General features: G+C 46.3%; 1 protein-coding gene across 4 annotated transcripts in view; it reads right to left on the reverse strand.

Annotated features, from left to right (window-relative positions):
• Window positions 1–14,314, reverse strand: part of SHISAL1 (shisa like 1) — a 241,411-nt gene extending 227,097 nt beyond the window's left edge. The window contains exon 1 of one of the 4 annotated variants that reach the window (XM_027693557.1): window positions 14,140–14,307. The gene's annotated coding sequence lies outside the window, so the exon portion shown is untranslated. Of the gene's footprint in view, window positions 1–14,139 lie in introns of all 4 variants that reach the window. The other 3 variants (XM_027693556.1, XM_027693552.1, XM_027693558.1) reach the window with 3 other exon arrangements.
• Window positions 14,315–14,990: the final 676 nt, after the last annotated feature.

The raw sequence follows: 14,990 nt of genomic DNA on the forward strand, positions 1-14,990 counted from the left end.
TAGGAGGTGTTTTTTCTTTCTAGTTACCCAGCTAATTTGTACATAAAAATCTAAAGAATAGAGCACACCAGGAAGAGAGGGAAAAGTAATTTTAAACCAGCACACAGACAGCTCAGTTTCTCTCGTGACCAAAATCAGAACTCTTCTGTTCCCTATTCAGATACTCAGATATCAAAACCTCCACCCTGGAATCATCAGATAACTGCCACAGGTTTTAGAACAGTATTTTCAGGCACACACTTCTGTATCCCTTCATACAGGAGATGATTAAAGAAGCACATTAGATTAAATGAACTGCACAGCGAGACCACAGCTCCTGGAAAACTGAGTCCACTCATCTTACAGTTAATTCTAAAGTCCCACTTGAACCAAAATTTTGGTTGAGACAAAGGTGCAAACTTTCACTAATATCAACAAAGGCGAAGTGAATAAAGGTATGAGCCTTAATCATTGCTTATGCTCTTATTTATCTACTCTTAGTGATCTTGGGGTAGGACAACTTGATAGATTTTTCTCATAAACCTCATATATGCTATTAAACACAAGAGCTTCTTCAATTTTCCAAGTGTTACAAGGAATATTGGAGTCAGGTTCTAACTTTTAGCTCAATGGTACCTTGGTCTGGTACCACTCTGACTTCCACAGCAGAGATTTTTAGGCAGATGCTGACAGACATTGTGGATCTGAGGCAGAAAAACAGCCTTTAGCATTTAATGTGGTAATGAGAAAATAATCTGCCTGAGGCATGAAATACAATTGTTCATTTACACTGGAAACATATTGATGCAAAACCAGCCATTACAGTCATGGATGAGAAAAGCAGTAAAATAATAGATCCAAATCTTCCACAAGCTACACTGGTGGAGCTTAATATTTTCTCTAAGTAGCCTCTGGGGAAATATTCCCCAGGATGCCCCTTGGCAGAGGTAGTAGGTACAAGGAGGCAAGAGGCCTTCAAATACACATGCAAGGGGGAATTTCCCCCATTCAGACTGATGAAATGAGTATTTTTTGTGTATAGATAGAAAGCTTTGATCACCATGGCATGCTACAGGAAGGGAGGATCTCCCAGAATTTTTCTGGAAATTTTGTTATTTTAGTTGTTGTTTAAATGTTTATCCAAAGTGAGTAACTGAGGTTTGCCAGTGGCTAAGTTAAGCACAGGTTTCCTGAGTAATACAAGGGGCATGGATGCAGCACTGAAAATGTAACATCCTAGTTGATTAAACCAAAAAATGAGAAAGCTCAAATTTTCACTAAGAGAAAATAAACCAAAAGAGGTTCAGCTGCTGCTGCAACCTGAAGCAGCTGCAGTGGCAAAGGAAAAGCAAAACCGAGGTGTTCTCTCTCGTTTACACCTTTTAAAAACCAGATTCTTTACTGCAGCTTTATCTTGGATCAATAAAACAACAAACAGGACCCAAAAAAGGCAGAACCATGGCAGTCAGGGAGACAGGAGAGACTCCAGGTGAGCACCAGAAACAACCAGCCCATCACATTTTCATGCTCTTCCACTGCAGCAGGAAAGCAGCACCTCTTTAATTATTGTTCAAGTCACGCTCTGGATACAAAGGCCCCCAAATCACAACACAGTGTATAAGAAATACAAAAGGCAGTTTTTATTAATTACTCTGTATGGAAAACTTCAGCCTCCCCCAGAAATGGGTTATCCCTATTTCCTCCCACCATCCCCTCATGTATTTAGGATTGGCATCCATTGCCTTTGCCCATCCTTGTTCAAGATCTACATGACTGTAGCTGTTGTAAATTAATAACAGTGAGGCTTTTGCATAATATCTTAACTCTCTCTATATTAAACTTCCACTGTTCATTACCTCATTCCTTTCTGCCAGGTACTGCACAGATACACCAAAATTTCCAAAGAAGTTTAGCCTTCCTTTAGAATCATTAAGGAAGCACAAATATGACAAAAGATTTTTGACAACTGCAGCTTTAGTTTCAGATTGATGATTGTTTTCTATCCTCAAAATACTTTGGTGACTCAACAACCCTCTGTGACTTAAGCCTTGTACCCGTAAGTGAGCTAAACCAGACTTGGATAAATAGACTTGGACTTCTCTATGTACAAGAACAGGACTATCAAATGTAATTCCCTTAGGCAATAAAGGGCTAGATAAGGTATCTGTGTACATCACACTCTTTCCCTGGTCTCACTGACACTTTTATGCAGCTGAAAATCACCATTTCAGGCACATGCCTTGGCTGGACCAGAGTCCTGGTTGCCCCTCTTTAGCAAAGCTTGCCAGAAAGAAGAGTAAAGCACGTAAAGATAATCAAGGTGTACCTAAAGCACATCTACTACGCAGAGCTTTGTTCAAAACACGGCGGTTCCTTTTAAAAAACAAATTAATTTGGTGTTAATGGGTGCTGATCTTCATCTCTCTAGTCCTTTGTTCCCCCTTCCACTCTGGAAGCCCACTTTGTTGGCCAGCATAAAGGAGATAAGACTTACACTCCCTTTTCAGCTGGAGGAAGTGAGGAAACAAATGTCACCTTTATATCTTTTATTCCACCATCTTATTTGAAGCTGCTTTCAGAAAAAAATCATAGTTAACTGGCTGAGAAAAATTAAATGTAACTTTCTACCCCAAGGACAGTGGAACAGATCAGATTTTTGTCCCTGAACAAATGAGCAACTTTTGAACAACTACCTGATCTACATCTTCAGGAATAAGTTTATGCATTAGCCTCAGTGGAAAGGTAGAGGCACGCATATCTTTTTATTCTTGCCTAACTGGGACCTAGAAATTATTCTGTTTGAGAAGAGCAGTTTAAAAATAGCTCATCAGGTGCCTCTTTGATTTATACCAACCCAAAATCTGAAGGGTGTTCAGCAAAGCTGGGTGAACTAGTCTGAATTTACTTCTGGATTGCTGAAGAGATGAGATCCCCACATTTAGAAATTACTGTTTCCTGGCAGTAGCATCAGGAGACCACCAGCAGTGCTTGTCTGGAGGCACTTCAAAGGCTTTTAAACCAGAATTTCCATTAATTTCAGTGACGTCCTCATGGTCACTGTGTAAAAACAACCTGTGGGCATTCACTTCCTAACAGTTTAAATTTTAAAATACTGGTGCACAGAAATCTTTTGCTGGACACAGCAGCAGAAGGTTGTGGCTCTCAGGTGAGACACCTGGATAAAGTTGGGAATATCTGACAGAAAGAGCCATTAGGTCTCGTGTCAGGCAATCAGTGATCCTGCAGAAGACCCAGCTCCAAACCTGCACACCTTGCTCAGAACAGGGACATTGAGCTGTTTTCATTATATCCAATATGAAATACACCGAGCATTTTGGCCTCTTTCAAAAAAAATCAACCCCAAACACAAAGAGTTTGCAACTTCTCCCTGTCTTGTAAGCTTGAATTCCCTGATGGTTTCCCCTGTCCCAAGCAAATAAATTAAAATATGCACACCTTATATTAGAACTTTGGTGTGAGATAAGGCTGCAGTCCCAAAGAAATCCCAGAAATAACATTCTCATTATGAGTATTCAGATTTCCCACTTCAGGATGAAGCATTTTATGAGGTTTTTACATGTCATTTTTCCTTCTTGCAGTCTGTGCAGCAAAGGTCACCGAGAAAGAACTGATGGAGTTCAGGGAGTTTAATTGCCTTCAAGCTTTGATATTAAACAGGGTTTATCTGCAATTATGTTTGACTTGGAGCTGAACCCATTCATTAGATGCAGAGGAAGTTGTTTGTTTGATTGTGGAGTAATAAAGCTTCCACTTTCTTACCAGGGAGTCAACACCATTATCATTTGTCAGTATAATTTTCTCCCTCTGCAGAGCAGCAACAATGGATCTTGTTTGCAAAGTGATGGGCAACAGCTTCCTACCCCGGCAGCAGCACCAACAGGGAGCTGGGGGTGGGAACACTGTCGACTGTTCCCCCCCCACCCCAAAATCTCTGGATGCCTTCCATGAATAATGAAACTACATTTCTTCCCCATTCCTGGTTGGCACAGCACACAATGAGACCCCCCTGCCACCACACCTCCTGGCAGCCAGGATTCACACACAGCACCTTAAGGAGCTGTCACTCTGCAAATGAACCTGTGGCAACGAAAATAAAGAGCATTTAGAGGTTTGTAGGTGAGTTTAGAATAGTTTATTCCTTCCCCAAATTCCTACACTCGGAAAAATCATCTCTCAAAAGCACCTTTGCATGTATTTTTTCCCTTCTTAGTTCTTTTCTTGCTAGGACAAGAGTCATGAGAAGCCTAACTTAAATGAAACCAGATTTTTGGGTGTTTATTTCAATCTGCTTTGTCCATTTTTTACTTTCCCCCACCTTCTTTTCCACACTAATTAAAGACAAAGAAAGTAAAACACTGAGAGGACTCAAGGCAAAGAAAACAATTCTCAGAATCCTCCAAGAAATTAATTTTGTGAAACATTCTTTTTTTAAAGGAGTGCTGCAACTGAAATGTGGCTTTTAGAGGAAAGAAGGGGCACCACCTTGGGGAAGAATATATGGAAAAATAACAGATTTAGTGTCATGAGATGGTGGTCACAGTGAGGCACCAGATCCTCATGGCTGATGGTTCTAAGAAAGAAAAAAATATAATATGTGAGGGTAAAAAATAACTCCTGTTTGCCACAGAGAGATGACAAGAGCAACTGACTTTTTTCTTAGCTTTTCAGAAAGAAAAGGAGGGAGCACAGAGAGCTGATGTTTGAATGGGGAACACTGAGTAATGGGGAAAGAAATAAAAGGAGAATACTGTAAAACCCAAACAGATATCAGTAATATAAACAGATGGTCTGAATGACTGAAGCTGGTCTGAATCACTCACTAAAAATAATTAGCATTTGGGGCTTATACAACAGTTTTTCCTCCACTGAGGAAACCACAAAGTCAGCTCATCCCACATAAGACAAACCAGTCAAAAAACTCATCCTTCCCTCTGAAATCCTTTCAGTTCAAGTAAAATATCTGAAATCCTCTTTCAGTTTAAGTGAAACTCATTGATTTAAAGCGCAAATAAGAATTGCTTATACTGACTCCAGAATAAAATATTTTGCTCTATAAAAGGAAATAAAACATGTCCAAATCTGAGACAGATATTGAGTCAAAATTGGGAAGTTGAAACTGGAAGAAGGCACTGTCTTAATTTTTCTTTTAAGTAGAAAGGGTTATGTAAAAACAATCAATTTTCATAATCGACATTAGTCAGACATTGTGTATTTGTTTAACCTTTCCATCTTTTAGTCTCTTCAAAGAACATTTGAGGTGTCAGTGACTCTAACACTTGTTATTCCCTGAAGTTACATCTAGAGAAGAGCAATAATTGCAGTGGAAGGACAGGACATGCAGCACCCTGCCAAGTGATAAAGTTTTAGCTGCTAATATTAATGTTTTAGTAATTGTTATTTGCACATTGTAGCGTGCACGTGGCACTGCCTTTATATAATAAAGAAATCATGGCACGCTCTCTGTGAGGTGGTAAACAAAGAGGTTTATTTAAACAGCGCGCGGTCCTTTATACCTTGATCCCACGTGACTCTTAACCAATAGGAGGGTCTGGCTCTGCGCATGTCCCCTAGCTTCGGTGCCTACCTGTTGCACCTCGGGACATGTTCCCTACATCTCCCCCTTCCTAATTGTATAAGAAAGTCACGAGAACATTACAAAGGCAACAGCGCAAACAATCAGAACAGTACATTATAAACTACCAAGGCTTGCAATGAACCAGCATACTGCTTGCCTTGGCCTCTTATAGTCCTATTGTGAACCTTTTAAAACTTTCTTATATTCCTATAGGGTAGTGCAACTTGGAGAAATAACTTTATTAATCTATAGGCCTTGGCCTAACCGTGCAAACTTGTAAACTTTATTAACCTGAGGGTTTTAAATAACTGGGGAGTACAACTTTATTAAGAAACAGGTTAAGCTTAGCAAAACTAAATTCTCTTAAATGACCCTGTGGCGGAGGTATTGTTATTTGTGAGGTGTTTAGTGTTTCAATATTTGTCCAGACATACAACACTCATGTTCATTCATACTTTCATTCGCTTTGATGGCCATCAACTCACGCATCATACACACACATTCATGGGTTTTTATAAACTGTTTTTTGCCACACTGGTCGTCCTTAAAGTAAACCTTAAACATAAACATAACCTTCTTATAACTTCTGCGTCATTCTGGTTCTTGCTGATGTGATTTTGTACCTTGTGGGGTGCAACAGACCTGGAAGGGGTTCATTTTAACTCTTTTCTTCAGACTCACCAGCGTAGCCTCTATCCCAAATCAGATTTAGTGGTTCCGTCCACTGCCCAGATACCAAATCCTTTACCATGACCGATGTTTTGGGAGAGGCACACTAGCATGGGGTTTGTATTACCTTTCATACTCACATGTTTCCAGCTTGTCACAATTTGAAAATTAATACATACATGGTTTTTCACAGATTTTCTTTTAGCTATACAGATTCTCTCCCCCCTTTTTTGTTTAGTTGACACTGTTTTGTTGTGTTGTGTGCTCTTTGTGTAATTACCTGTGTAATGAGTGAGTGTGGAACACTTGTGACATAAGAATTTTCCTATTTGATAGGAGATATAGCTGCTTTACTGTGAATATTATGGATCAAGAGTTGCTGGGCAACTAAGTCAAAGTGTCTCACACTTTTGGCCTTTTCTGCAGTGGGTGTTGTGTAGGTTACGTGATGCTGGTATATACCTACTGTTACATGTACATAATTTAATATGTTCATTTCAGAGATGTGTGTGATATCTGTTTGCTTAATCTCATTTGCAATTAACCGTGTGGGGTTAATGCATTCTGAGATGGCATTGTTGTGATTTTTTGACAGTTTGGGCGTGACATGATGAAGTCTTGAGCTAATTGAGTGTTATTTGAATTGTCTGTTTAAGGATCTTGCGTTCTGATGGAAAAATGAACTAGACAATTTCGCTTGCTTCAAGACCTTAGATATGATGTTAAATGTTGTTATTTTGCCAGTCACTTAGTTCTTTATCAGTTGTTGGCCCTTACCTGTCATTGTGTTACTTTGTATGCATGTGTATGAAAATCCAAACCTTCTGTAATTCACAAGAAACCAAACAGAACGCATTTCAATTAACAAGTAAGCACTAGGACATCTCAAACAAATAACCCTTCAAGATGGGGCACCAATTTGCAACATAACAGAAATCAGTTATAACATTCAAAGATCACTTTATAACTTTCCCAAGGCAATACAGACGAGGTCATTTCCAGAACCTGCACAGCTGTGGTTCGTGGTTTGCGTCTGTCCTTCCCTTTTTTTGTAGCAGGATTTTACCTGAGTTATTACAGCCTTTTATGCTGTTTCCAGATGCAGGTGTGAAGGCCCTGGAGCCTTTCACTGGTCTGTGTTTGCATCTGGTCGTGGCTTTGGAAGGTAGATTAGTAATCTTTGCCCACAACCTGTGTTTTGAGAGATGCATTAAAGTTTTACCATGAAAGCTTGCTAAGGCAGCTCGGAACCTTGCGTCCTCAGCTGGCATCCTATCCAAATTGTCCTTCGTAGCTGGCAAGTCGATGGTGGTAAAGGCAGGGTCCCCTCCTTCCAGTTCTGCAGTCTTTCTCTGCCTTGAATGACAAGCTTTGCATACATCTCATTAACAGTCCACACAGTATTAGATGGTACATGGGGCAAAATTAGCCACTTTAGAAGTTGCAGTGGGTCTTTTTTAGTCTGATCCCACGGTAACAAGGCTGCTAATAGTTGATACCTGCTGGGAATGAGGGTCAGGCATATTTGTAGTTCAGGATTTCTCCTTTTGCCTATCCCTCTCGCTATTGCCTTGGTACGAATGTCTAACACCTTTTTGGCTCCTGGTATCAGTAGCCTGTTAGACATTGGACTGGAGTCTCCCTTTGGCAGCTGAAGTAGAGGGTGTAGCTCTTCTGTGGCCAAGCCTAAAATAGGCCTTAACCGGTTTGTGGCCCCTTAAAGCTTTGCAACTCGTGTAAATATAAAGTGTTTTTTACCTTGAGCTGCAGCAGTTGTGGAGAATCTTTTTGCTGCGTGAATTCTTGTCCAAGGAAAGTCCAGGGTAACGGTTGCTGCATTCTCTCTGCTGCAAGCTGTAACCTTACATCTTGGACATTTTGGATTAGAGCAGTAAGAGTAAAAGGCAGTTCATTTTCTGTGGCCATGCTCATTGGTATGCTACCTGTATAGGGGTGTATCGTGGTTGTCTGATATCTTGCTTGGCTATTTGCATTTCCTGAGGACAGACAGCCCAGCAATATACTTGCATGGGCCGTGCACAAGGCCATGATGGGACAGGCAAGCCTTGGAACATTCTCAGGGTGTAGGAAGGTGGTAGAGGAACAAGTCCTTGAATCAGTTACCAATAGCGGCCAACTCGCTTTATGACTGCGCTTACTGCTCTAGTGTCTGGCAGCATTCTCCATCTGTCACCTTTCTTGGGTGTGCAGTATATAAGGGCATTGTTTAGGCTGTTTGTTGTCACTTTGGGGCTTGCTTCGAGCTGCTTCCTTTCTGGCACATGAAAGCCCATGGCACAGAAGGCAGCAAGCAGGACGGCAACAAGCAGGGCGATGCTGGCAGCAACGCACTTGTTTCGCCCTCGGCACCCTGGGTGTAACTCAGCCCATTCTTTGCCATTAGAGTATTTTGGGGCATTGCTGCAAAGGGGTCTCCAGATGTAATCTCCTTGAGAGCGGTCAGTGCTACTGCACCTGACACCACTTGCTCTGAGTCTGGCCTCTTTTTGTATTCCTAGCTGGGCTTCTAGGGCCACAGCTGGAAGGGCAGATTGGTGCTCCTCAGAGCTAAATCCTCGGTAAGGTTGAACCAGCTCAGCGGTGCTGTGTTCAACCCCTCCAGAGAGGGTTTGCAAAGCCTTTTCACAGCTTGCATTCACCCTATCAGAAGCCAACTGCTTATACAGCATCTCTCTGGCCTCATTGTATTCAATTCGCCTATACAAAGCAGTCCGCAGCCGATTTAAACGTTGTGAGTTTTGCTCAGCACAGCTGTGTAACACTCTTGTGCTGGGCAGGTTGCTGTTTTTGTCTGTGGTGAGAAGCCTTCTCATGGCTCTCAGTGCCTGTGTGATTGTTACTTTGTATTTTTCTCGGGAGTGAATCAATTGGGCACCTGCTGTGCTGTGTCTCCCTTCTCCAGTCAATGGATTTACTGTTATACCAGTTGGGGTGTTTGGTGTGTTATTGGCACCATTCTCCCGAAAGTCAGATAAGCAGTGCACATGTTCTGTGTCATGTGAGGTGGAAAAATGGATGGAATTCGATGCCTTCGGATACCCGCAGGCATCATTTAGGGATATGCCACTATCTCTTACCAAATGCCTCAGCCTTTGAATAGCTCCGTGCAGGGGCTTAGGCTGAGGGGCGTGGCTTTGGCTAAATTCATTTGGGTATGCCCGATTATCCTTCAGGCCACCCAGTTGAATTGCCTTACCCCTGTTCTCCCACCTCTTATCCGACTTTGCCCTGTTTGCCTCCCTGCTGCTTCCCGACGGAACTACTGAGAATTCCTCCTCCTCCTCCCCCCTTCCCCCCCTCCCTGTGGCTGCGGTAGCCTCGGTTCCCGGTGGGGGGGTGTGGGCGGGTGTCGGAGGCGGCGAGGGGGCGGGGCTACCTCCCCCCCTCGCGCCTATGGGTGGGGCGGGGCGGCTCAGGGACCGGAAGAGACAGTTCAGTACCCGGGCATTTTAATGGGCAAGATGGCGGCGCCCATGAGGTTACACGTGGGCGGCGGTCATCCGCGGGACGGGGGGCGATTCTGCTGGCTTGCCCCCCCGGTCGCCGTGACGGAGCCCTCTGCGATGGTCCCATGAGTGGGGATCTCGCATCTCAGGCTCCGTCCCCTCCCAACGGCCCGTGTGCCTTTGGCCCTGGGCTTCTGACTCAGTGCTCAATTCACGAACATCTCCCATTCCCCCCCCCCGCCAGACTTTGGGCGTTTGTGTCCCTATGCCTAAAGGTGGGGCGGCTACTGTGAGTAGTATTATGGGGGGGTGCTTGTGGGTGTTATGTTTTTGTGTTGTCCTTTCGTGGGCTGTGTGTGGTGAATCTGTGTTTTTTGAAATTGCGGTGAGGAAAAGGTTCTTCAGTTTACCTTTTCGCGGTGGTTTGGATGCGCGTGGGCAGAAGTTCTTTGTGTAGTGGCTGGCTACTCCCGGTTCTGGTCGGCTGGTTTCCCGGCTCAGCGGCGGCGGCTGCAAACAGCGGTGGCACGCGGCTGGCGCGGGGTCCTCTCGCGGCTCGGGCGGGCTCGGGGCTCGGCTCGGGCGGCGGCGGTCCCTTCGGCGCAGCGGCGGCGCGGGGTCCTCTCGCTCTCCGCGGCGGCTGGCGCGGCGGCTGTGGCGGCTCAGCGCGGCGGTGGCGGCGGGGAAGCGGTGGCAAAAGCGGCAAAAGCGGCAACAGGTTCTCTGTGGGTTCGCGGCGGCTTTCGGCGATTTTTCTCAATTTTAAGGGTCGGTGCGGTCGTTACAGACGGCCGGGGGTCGGTGGGGAGCGGCTCCGGGTGTCCCGCGGTTCGCTAGGCGCCGCGGGGGGGGTTTTTCCTCTACGCTGAGACTTCACGCGGTGGCTACAGGCATGCGTGGGTCGGCAGAAGGTGGTGGCGGGGGCTCGCTAGGCGAGGTAGGGTCGGGGTGTTGCGGGCGTTCGGTGTGCCTTCCCCTGTCCCGCGCGGCTCGTGGGCGTGGGGCGGAGAAGGGGGCAGCGAACGCTTGCGGGGGAGGCGGGCGGCGTGGAGCTGGGGGCTTTCTGCTAGGCAGACGGCCAATGCGGGGGTCCGGGCGGGGTGGCTGGGGTGTTACGGGCAGCGGCACGCCGGGCCGCGTGGCTGTTTCAGCTGCGGCGGCGGCGGTGGCGCGGCAGGGGTTTCCCCGCGATTTCGGCGCGTCCCGCGGCTCGGGGGTCCGGGCTGCGGTCACGCTGCCGGTCGGGGAACAGTCCTGGCCGCGCAGGCTGCCTTTCAGCTCACTCACTGCTGCGATGTTGTTTCTCTCCGCTCCGCTTTCTCCGGTGCCCGCCCGCTCCGATCTCTCGGCGAGTTCTTCTTTCTTCTTTCTTCCTTTTTTCTGTGCACTAACCTATCTTTTTTTGAGCTCAAATTTCGTTCCTTGGACTCCCCCAAGGCAACGTTTACAGACGTCTATGTTTTTTTCGGTAAAAGGACTCCCACTTTATAAAACTAAAATGATAACCGGAGATCCTACCGATAGAACCTGCTACAGGTTTTAAAATATCTTATCTAATGTAGATTCGGTCCCCTCTGGGGTCGCCATATGTAGCGTGCACGTGGCACTGCCTTTATATAATAAAGAAATCATGGCACGCTCTCTGTGAGGTGGTAAACAAAGAGGTTTATTTAAACAGCGCGCGGTCCTTTATACCTTGATCCCACGTGACTCTTAACCAATAGGAGGGTCTGGCTCTGCGCATGTCCCCTAGCTTCGGTGCCTACCTGTTGCACCTCGGGACATGTTCCCTACAGCACATAATAGCTCTGCTTGGCAAGGTGACTTACTAGGCTGTGACTTGACTTCAGCAGAGAAATATTCCCTCTGCAGCAAACCAAAGAAACATTTTGGAGAACTCAGTAAGACCAGCACTCATTCCTTGGGCAGACGGGTTTTCAGGTGGAGTCTTTGCTCCAGAAAAAAAATAAAGGGTGTGAGATGGTGACACTTTTCTGCCTGCTGTCACTCTCTGATCTGGGATGATGGTACTGGTTCAGGAGAGTCTTTTCTCTGCTCACTTCAGGCTGGATAACTTAGACTACAGGTGGGTATTTAATTGACTTCATGCTCCTGTTCATCACACCAGCATTTCCACTGCTCAGCAAACCCTCCTGTCCTCTCCAGCTGCCAACCCATTTTTTTTTTTCCCTTCTGAGAATCAAACACCAAAACTTTCTGATGAGTTGGGGAAAAGTGAATCAAGCTACTTTCAAGTGTAATAAGAAACTTTTAGGTGGCTTTGTTCACTTGACAGAATGAACACCTACCCTCTGCCCTGCTTTCACTTCATGTACAGTTCTGACAAGGGCTATAAAATTACCTGATATTTTGTGATATGCACACTGCCATTGCCACACACAACAGGACAAGACAGGCAGCCAGCCTATAGCACTGAGAGCTGTTTGAGGCAGATTGTCTGTCCTAAAAGCATTTTTGTATGCAGTCCTGAGAGCAGAGACAGAAAACCAAGCCACAGAATGGCTGTTTCAGCTACGAGTGTTCAGGTTCCACATCAGATAGATGGTGATTTGCTTTAAGCTGCACAGGAGGGCAGAAGTTGAAACATGATGTTTTGTAAGCACTGAGTGATGCAGGAGTGTGTATATTTAAATAGATTCACAGAATTATTTAGGTTGGAAGTGACCTCCAAGGGCAAGTCCAACCTTCGACCAAACACCATCCTGCCAAATAAACCTGTCTATCTGTCCCCACACATCCATCCCTCATTAGGCATCTGCCCTGTCAAGGGCAGCTTTTCATAGAATCACAGAATCAGCTGGGTTGGAAGGGACCTCCGAGATCATCAAGTCCAACCCTTGATCAACTACTGCTGTGGTTCCCAGCCCATGGCACTGATGCCACATCCAGTCTTGTCTTAAAAACCTCCAGGGATGGAGAATCCACCACTTCCCTGGGCAGCCCATTCCAATGTCTGATTACTCTCTCTGTAAAGAAATTCTTCCTAATATCCAACCTAAACCTCCCCTGGCATAGCTTAAGACCATGTCCTCTTGTCTTGCTGAGAGTTGCCTGGGAAAAGAGACCAACCCCTACCTGGCTACAACCTCCTGTCAGGGAATTGTAGAGAGTGATGAGGTCTCCCCTGAGCCTCCTCTTCTCCAGGCTGAACAGCCCCAGCTCCCTCAGCCTGTCCTCACAGGACTTGTGCTTGAGTCCCTTCCCCAGCCTCGTTGCTCTTCAGGTCCAGAACCTGCTCCAGGACCTCAATGTCCTTCCTGAGCTGAGGGGCCCAGAACTGGACACAGCACTCCAGGGGTGGCCTCACGAGTGCTGAGTCCAGGGGAAGAATCACTTCCCTGGTCCTGCTGCCACACTGTTCCTGATACAGGCCAGGATGCCATTGACTTTCTTGTCCCCCTGGGCACACTCTGGCTCATGTTCAGCTTCCTGTCCATCCACACTCCCAGCTCCCTTCCTGCCTGGCTGCTCTCCAGCCACTCTGTCCCCAACCCGTAGCGCTGCTGGGGGTTGTTGTGGCCAAAGTGCAGGACCCGGCACTTGGCCTGGTTGAACTTCATCCCGTTGGAATCAGCCCAACTCTTCAGCCTGTCCAGGTCCCTCTGCAGAGCCCTCCTGCCCTCCAGCTGATCGACACTCCCCCCCCAACTTAGTGTCATCTGCAAATTTGCTGATGGTGGACTCGATCCCCTCATCTAAATCATCAATAAAGACATTAAATAGAACTGAGCCCAACACTTATCCCTGGGGACACCACTAGTTGTAGCAATGAATGTTTGGAAAGAGTCCTGCCAAAGATGGACTGATGAAGCAGAAGTTTTTAATGTTGTTTAAACTCATGTTAAGAGGGCTCTTTACAGAGCCACTGCGTTTTCCCCTATACCTCCACTGTAAATCCCTTATCTCTCGGGCCAGAGTGTCCTGGGAAGATGTCCCAAGGTGTTTCCATTGGTCCTTTGTTAACCCCTCCCTTATTGGCTGTGAACCCCTCACCTTGATTGTGACCCCTCACCTGTGATTGGTCCCCAAAGGCTATATAAGCCCCCTCCCACAATTAAACTTGCTCTTTCGTCCTCTCTCCCCTGGTGTCTGGTGAGTGCTCCGTCTTGGGGTCACACGGCCACGTGGCGGGGGAGGGTCGGAGAGCATACTCCTTCAAGGTTATGGACTAAAACGAGGCCTGAAGGATCTCCCCCATCCCCAATATCTACCGTTAACTAGTGACCAGCCGCCAACTGGATGCGGCCCCATTCCCCACCACTCTCTGGGCCCGGCCATCCGGCCATTTCCTAACCCAGCACAGGGTGCCCCTGTCCAACCATGGGCTGCCAGCTTTTTCCCTCTGTTGCTCTGAGAACAAGGTGACAACACCCAGAGAAAAGCCAGGGAGAGGGTCACTGCCCTTACCTTGGCCAGGGACCTGCCCCCAGGCAGCACCAACTGTGATCCATCCCAGCTCACCCCGTTCCTCCTCCACCCCGGAGCTCCTGCAGCTCTGGTGGTGACCCAAGGGGCAACCAAAAGGTTGCCAAGAGCAAGTGACGCCAACACGAGACAGAACCTCTGCCCACAGCGTGTCAGAAGGTTCTAGATTCTGAGAATCATTGTGACACAAGGGCAGGACCCAGCCCTGGGCCTTGGGGAACCTCAGACCATTGGCCTCAGCCCACGGATCGAGACCCCTCTGGAGATCCTTCCTGCCCTCCAGCAGATCCACACTCCCACCCTGCAAAGAGACTGAGGGTGCCCTCAATCCCCTCGTGTAAATCATTGTACATTTTGAGATCACAGAGACACAATTTCAAAGGCAAGATTCTGAGTTTCCTGCATCGTCAGAGCCCCTCTGTAGGAAACTACCTTTCCAATCAGACACTGATTTATTACACAGAGATTGCTAAATAACTGTTTAGATCCACAAAACTCAAAGGCAGTTGTGTTAGAGCACATAAACAACCAGACAGGCTGTGCCTTTCCAATTATGTTGGTTTTTTTGGTGGAGAATAGGCATTTCAGTGCAATATCTGCCTCAGGAACTCTCACTTCCACTGTACAGACCTGTAGCTCTGAAAAAAAAATTGGAGGAAAGCTTTTTTGAAAGCAGGATACATTGGCAGAAAGACTTATTTTTTTCTTGCAAATAGTCCGCAGGGATGGTTAAGGATTTATGACTCATTTTCCACCTAAATAAAAGAAAATCTAACATATGTCTATGTATTGTCTCCTAGTTTGTCTCTGGAGGTTTTGAGTGTGACTTGCCA

This window comes from Neopelma chrysocephalum, unplaced genomic scaffold, assembly GCF_003984885.1.
Source record: "Neopelma chrysocephalum unplaced genomic scaffold, ASM398488v2 Primary Assembly neopelma1_92, whole genome shotgun sequence".
NCBI classification, from domain to species: Eukaryota; Metazoa; Chordata; class Aves; order Passeriformes; family Pipridae; genus Neopelma; species Neopelma chrysocephalum.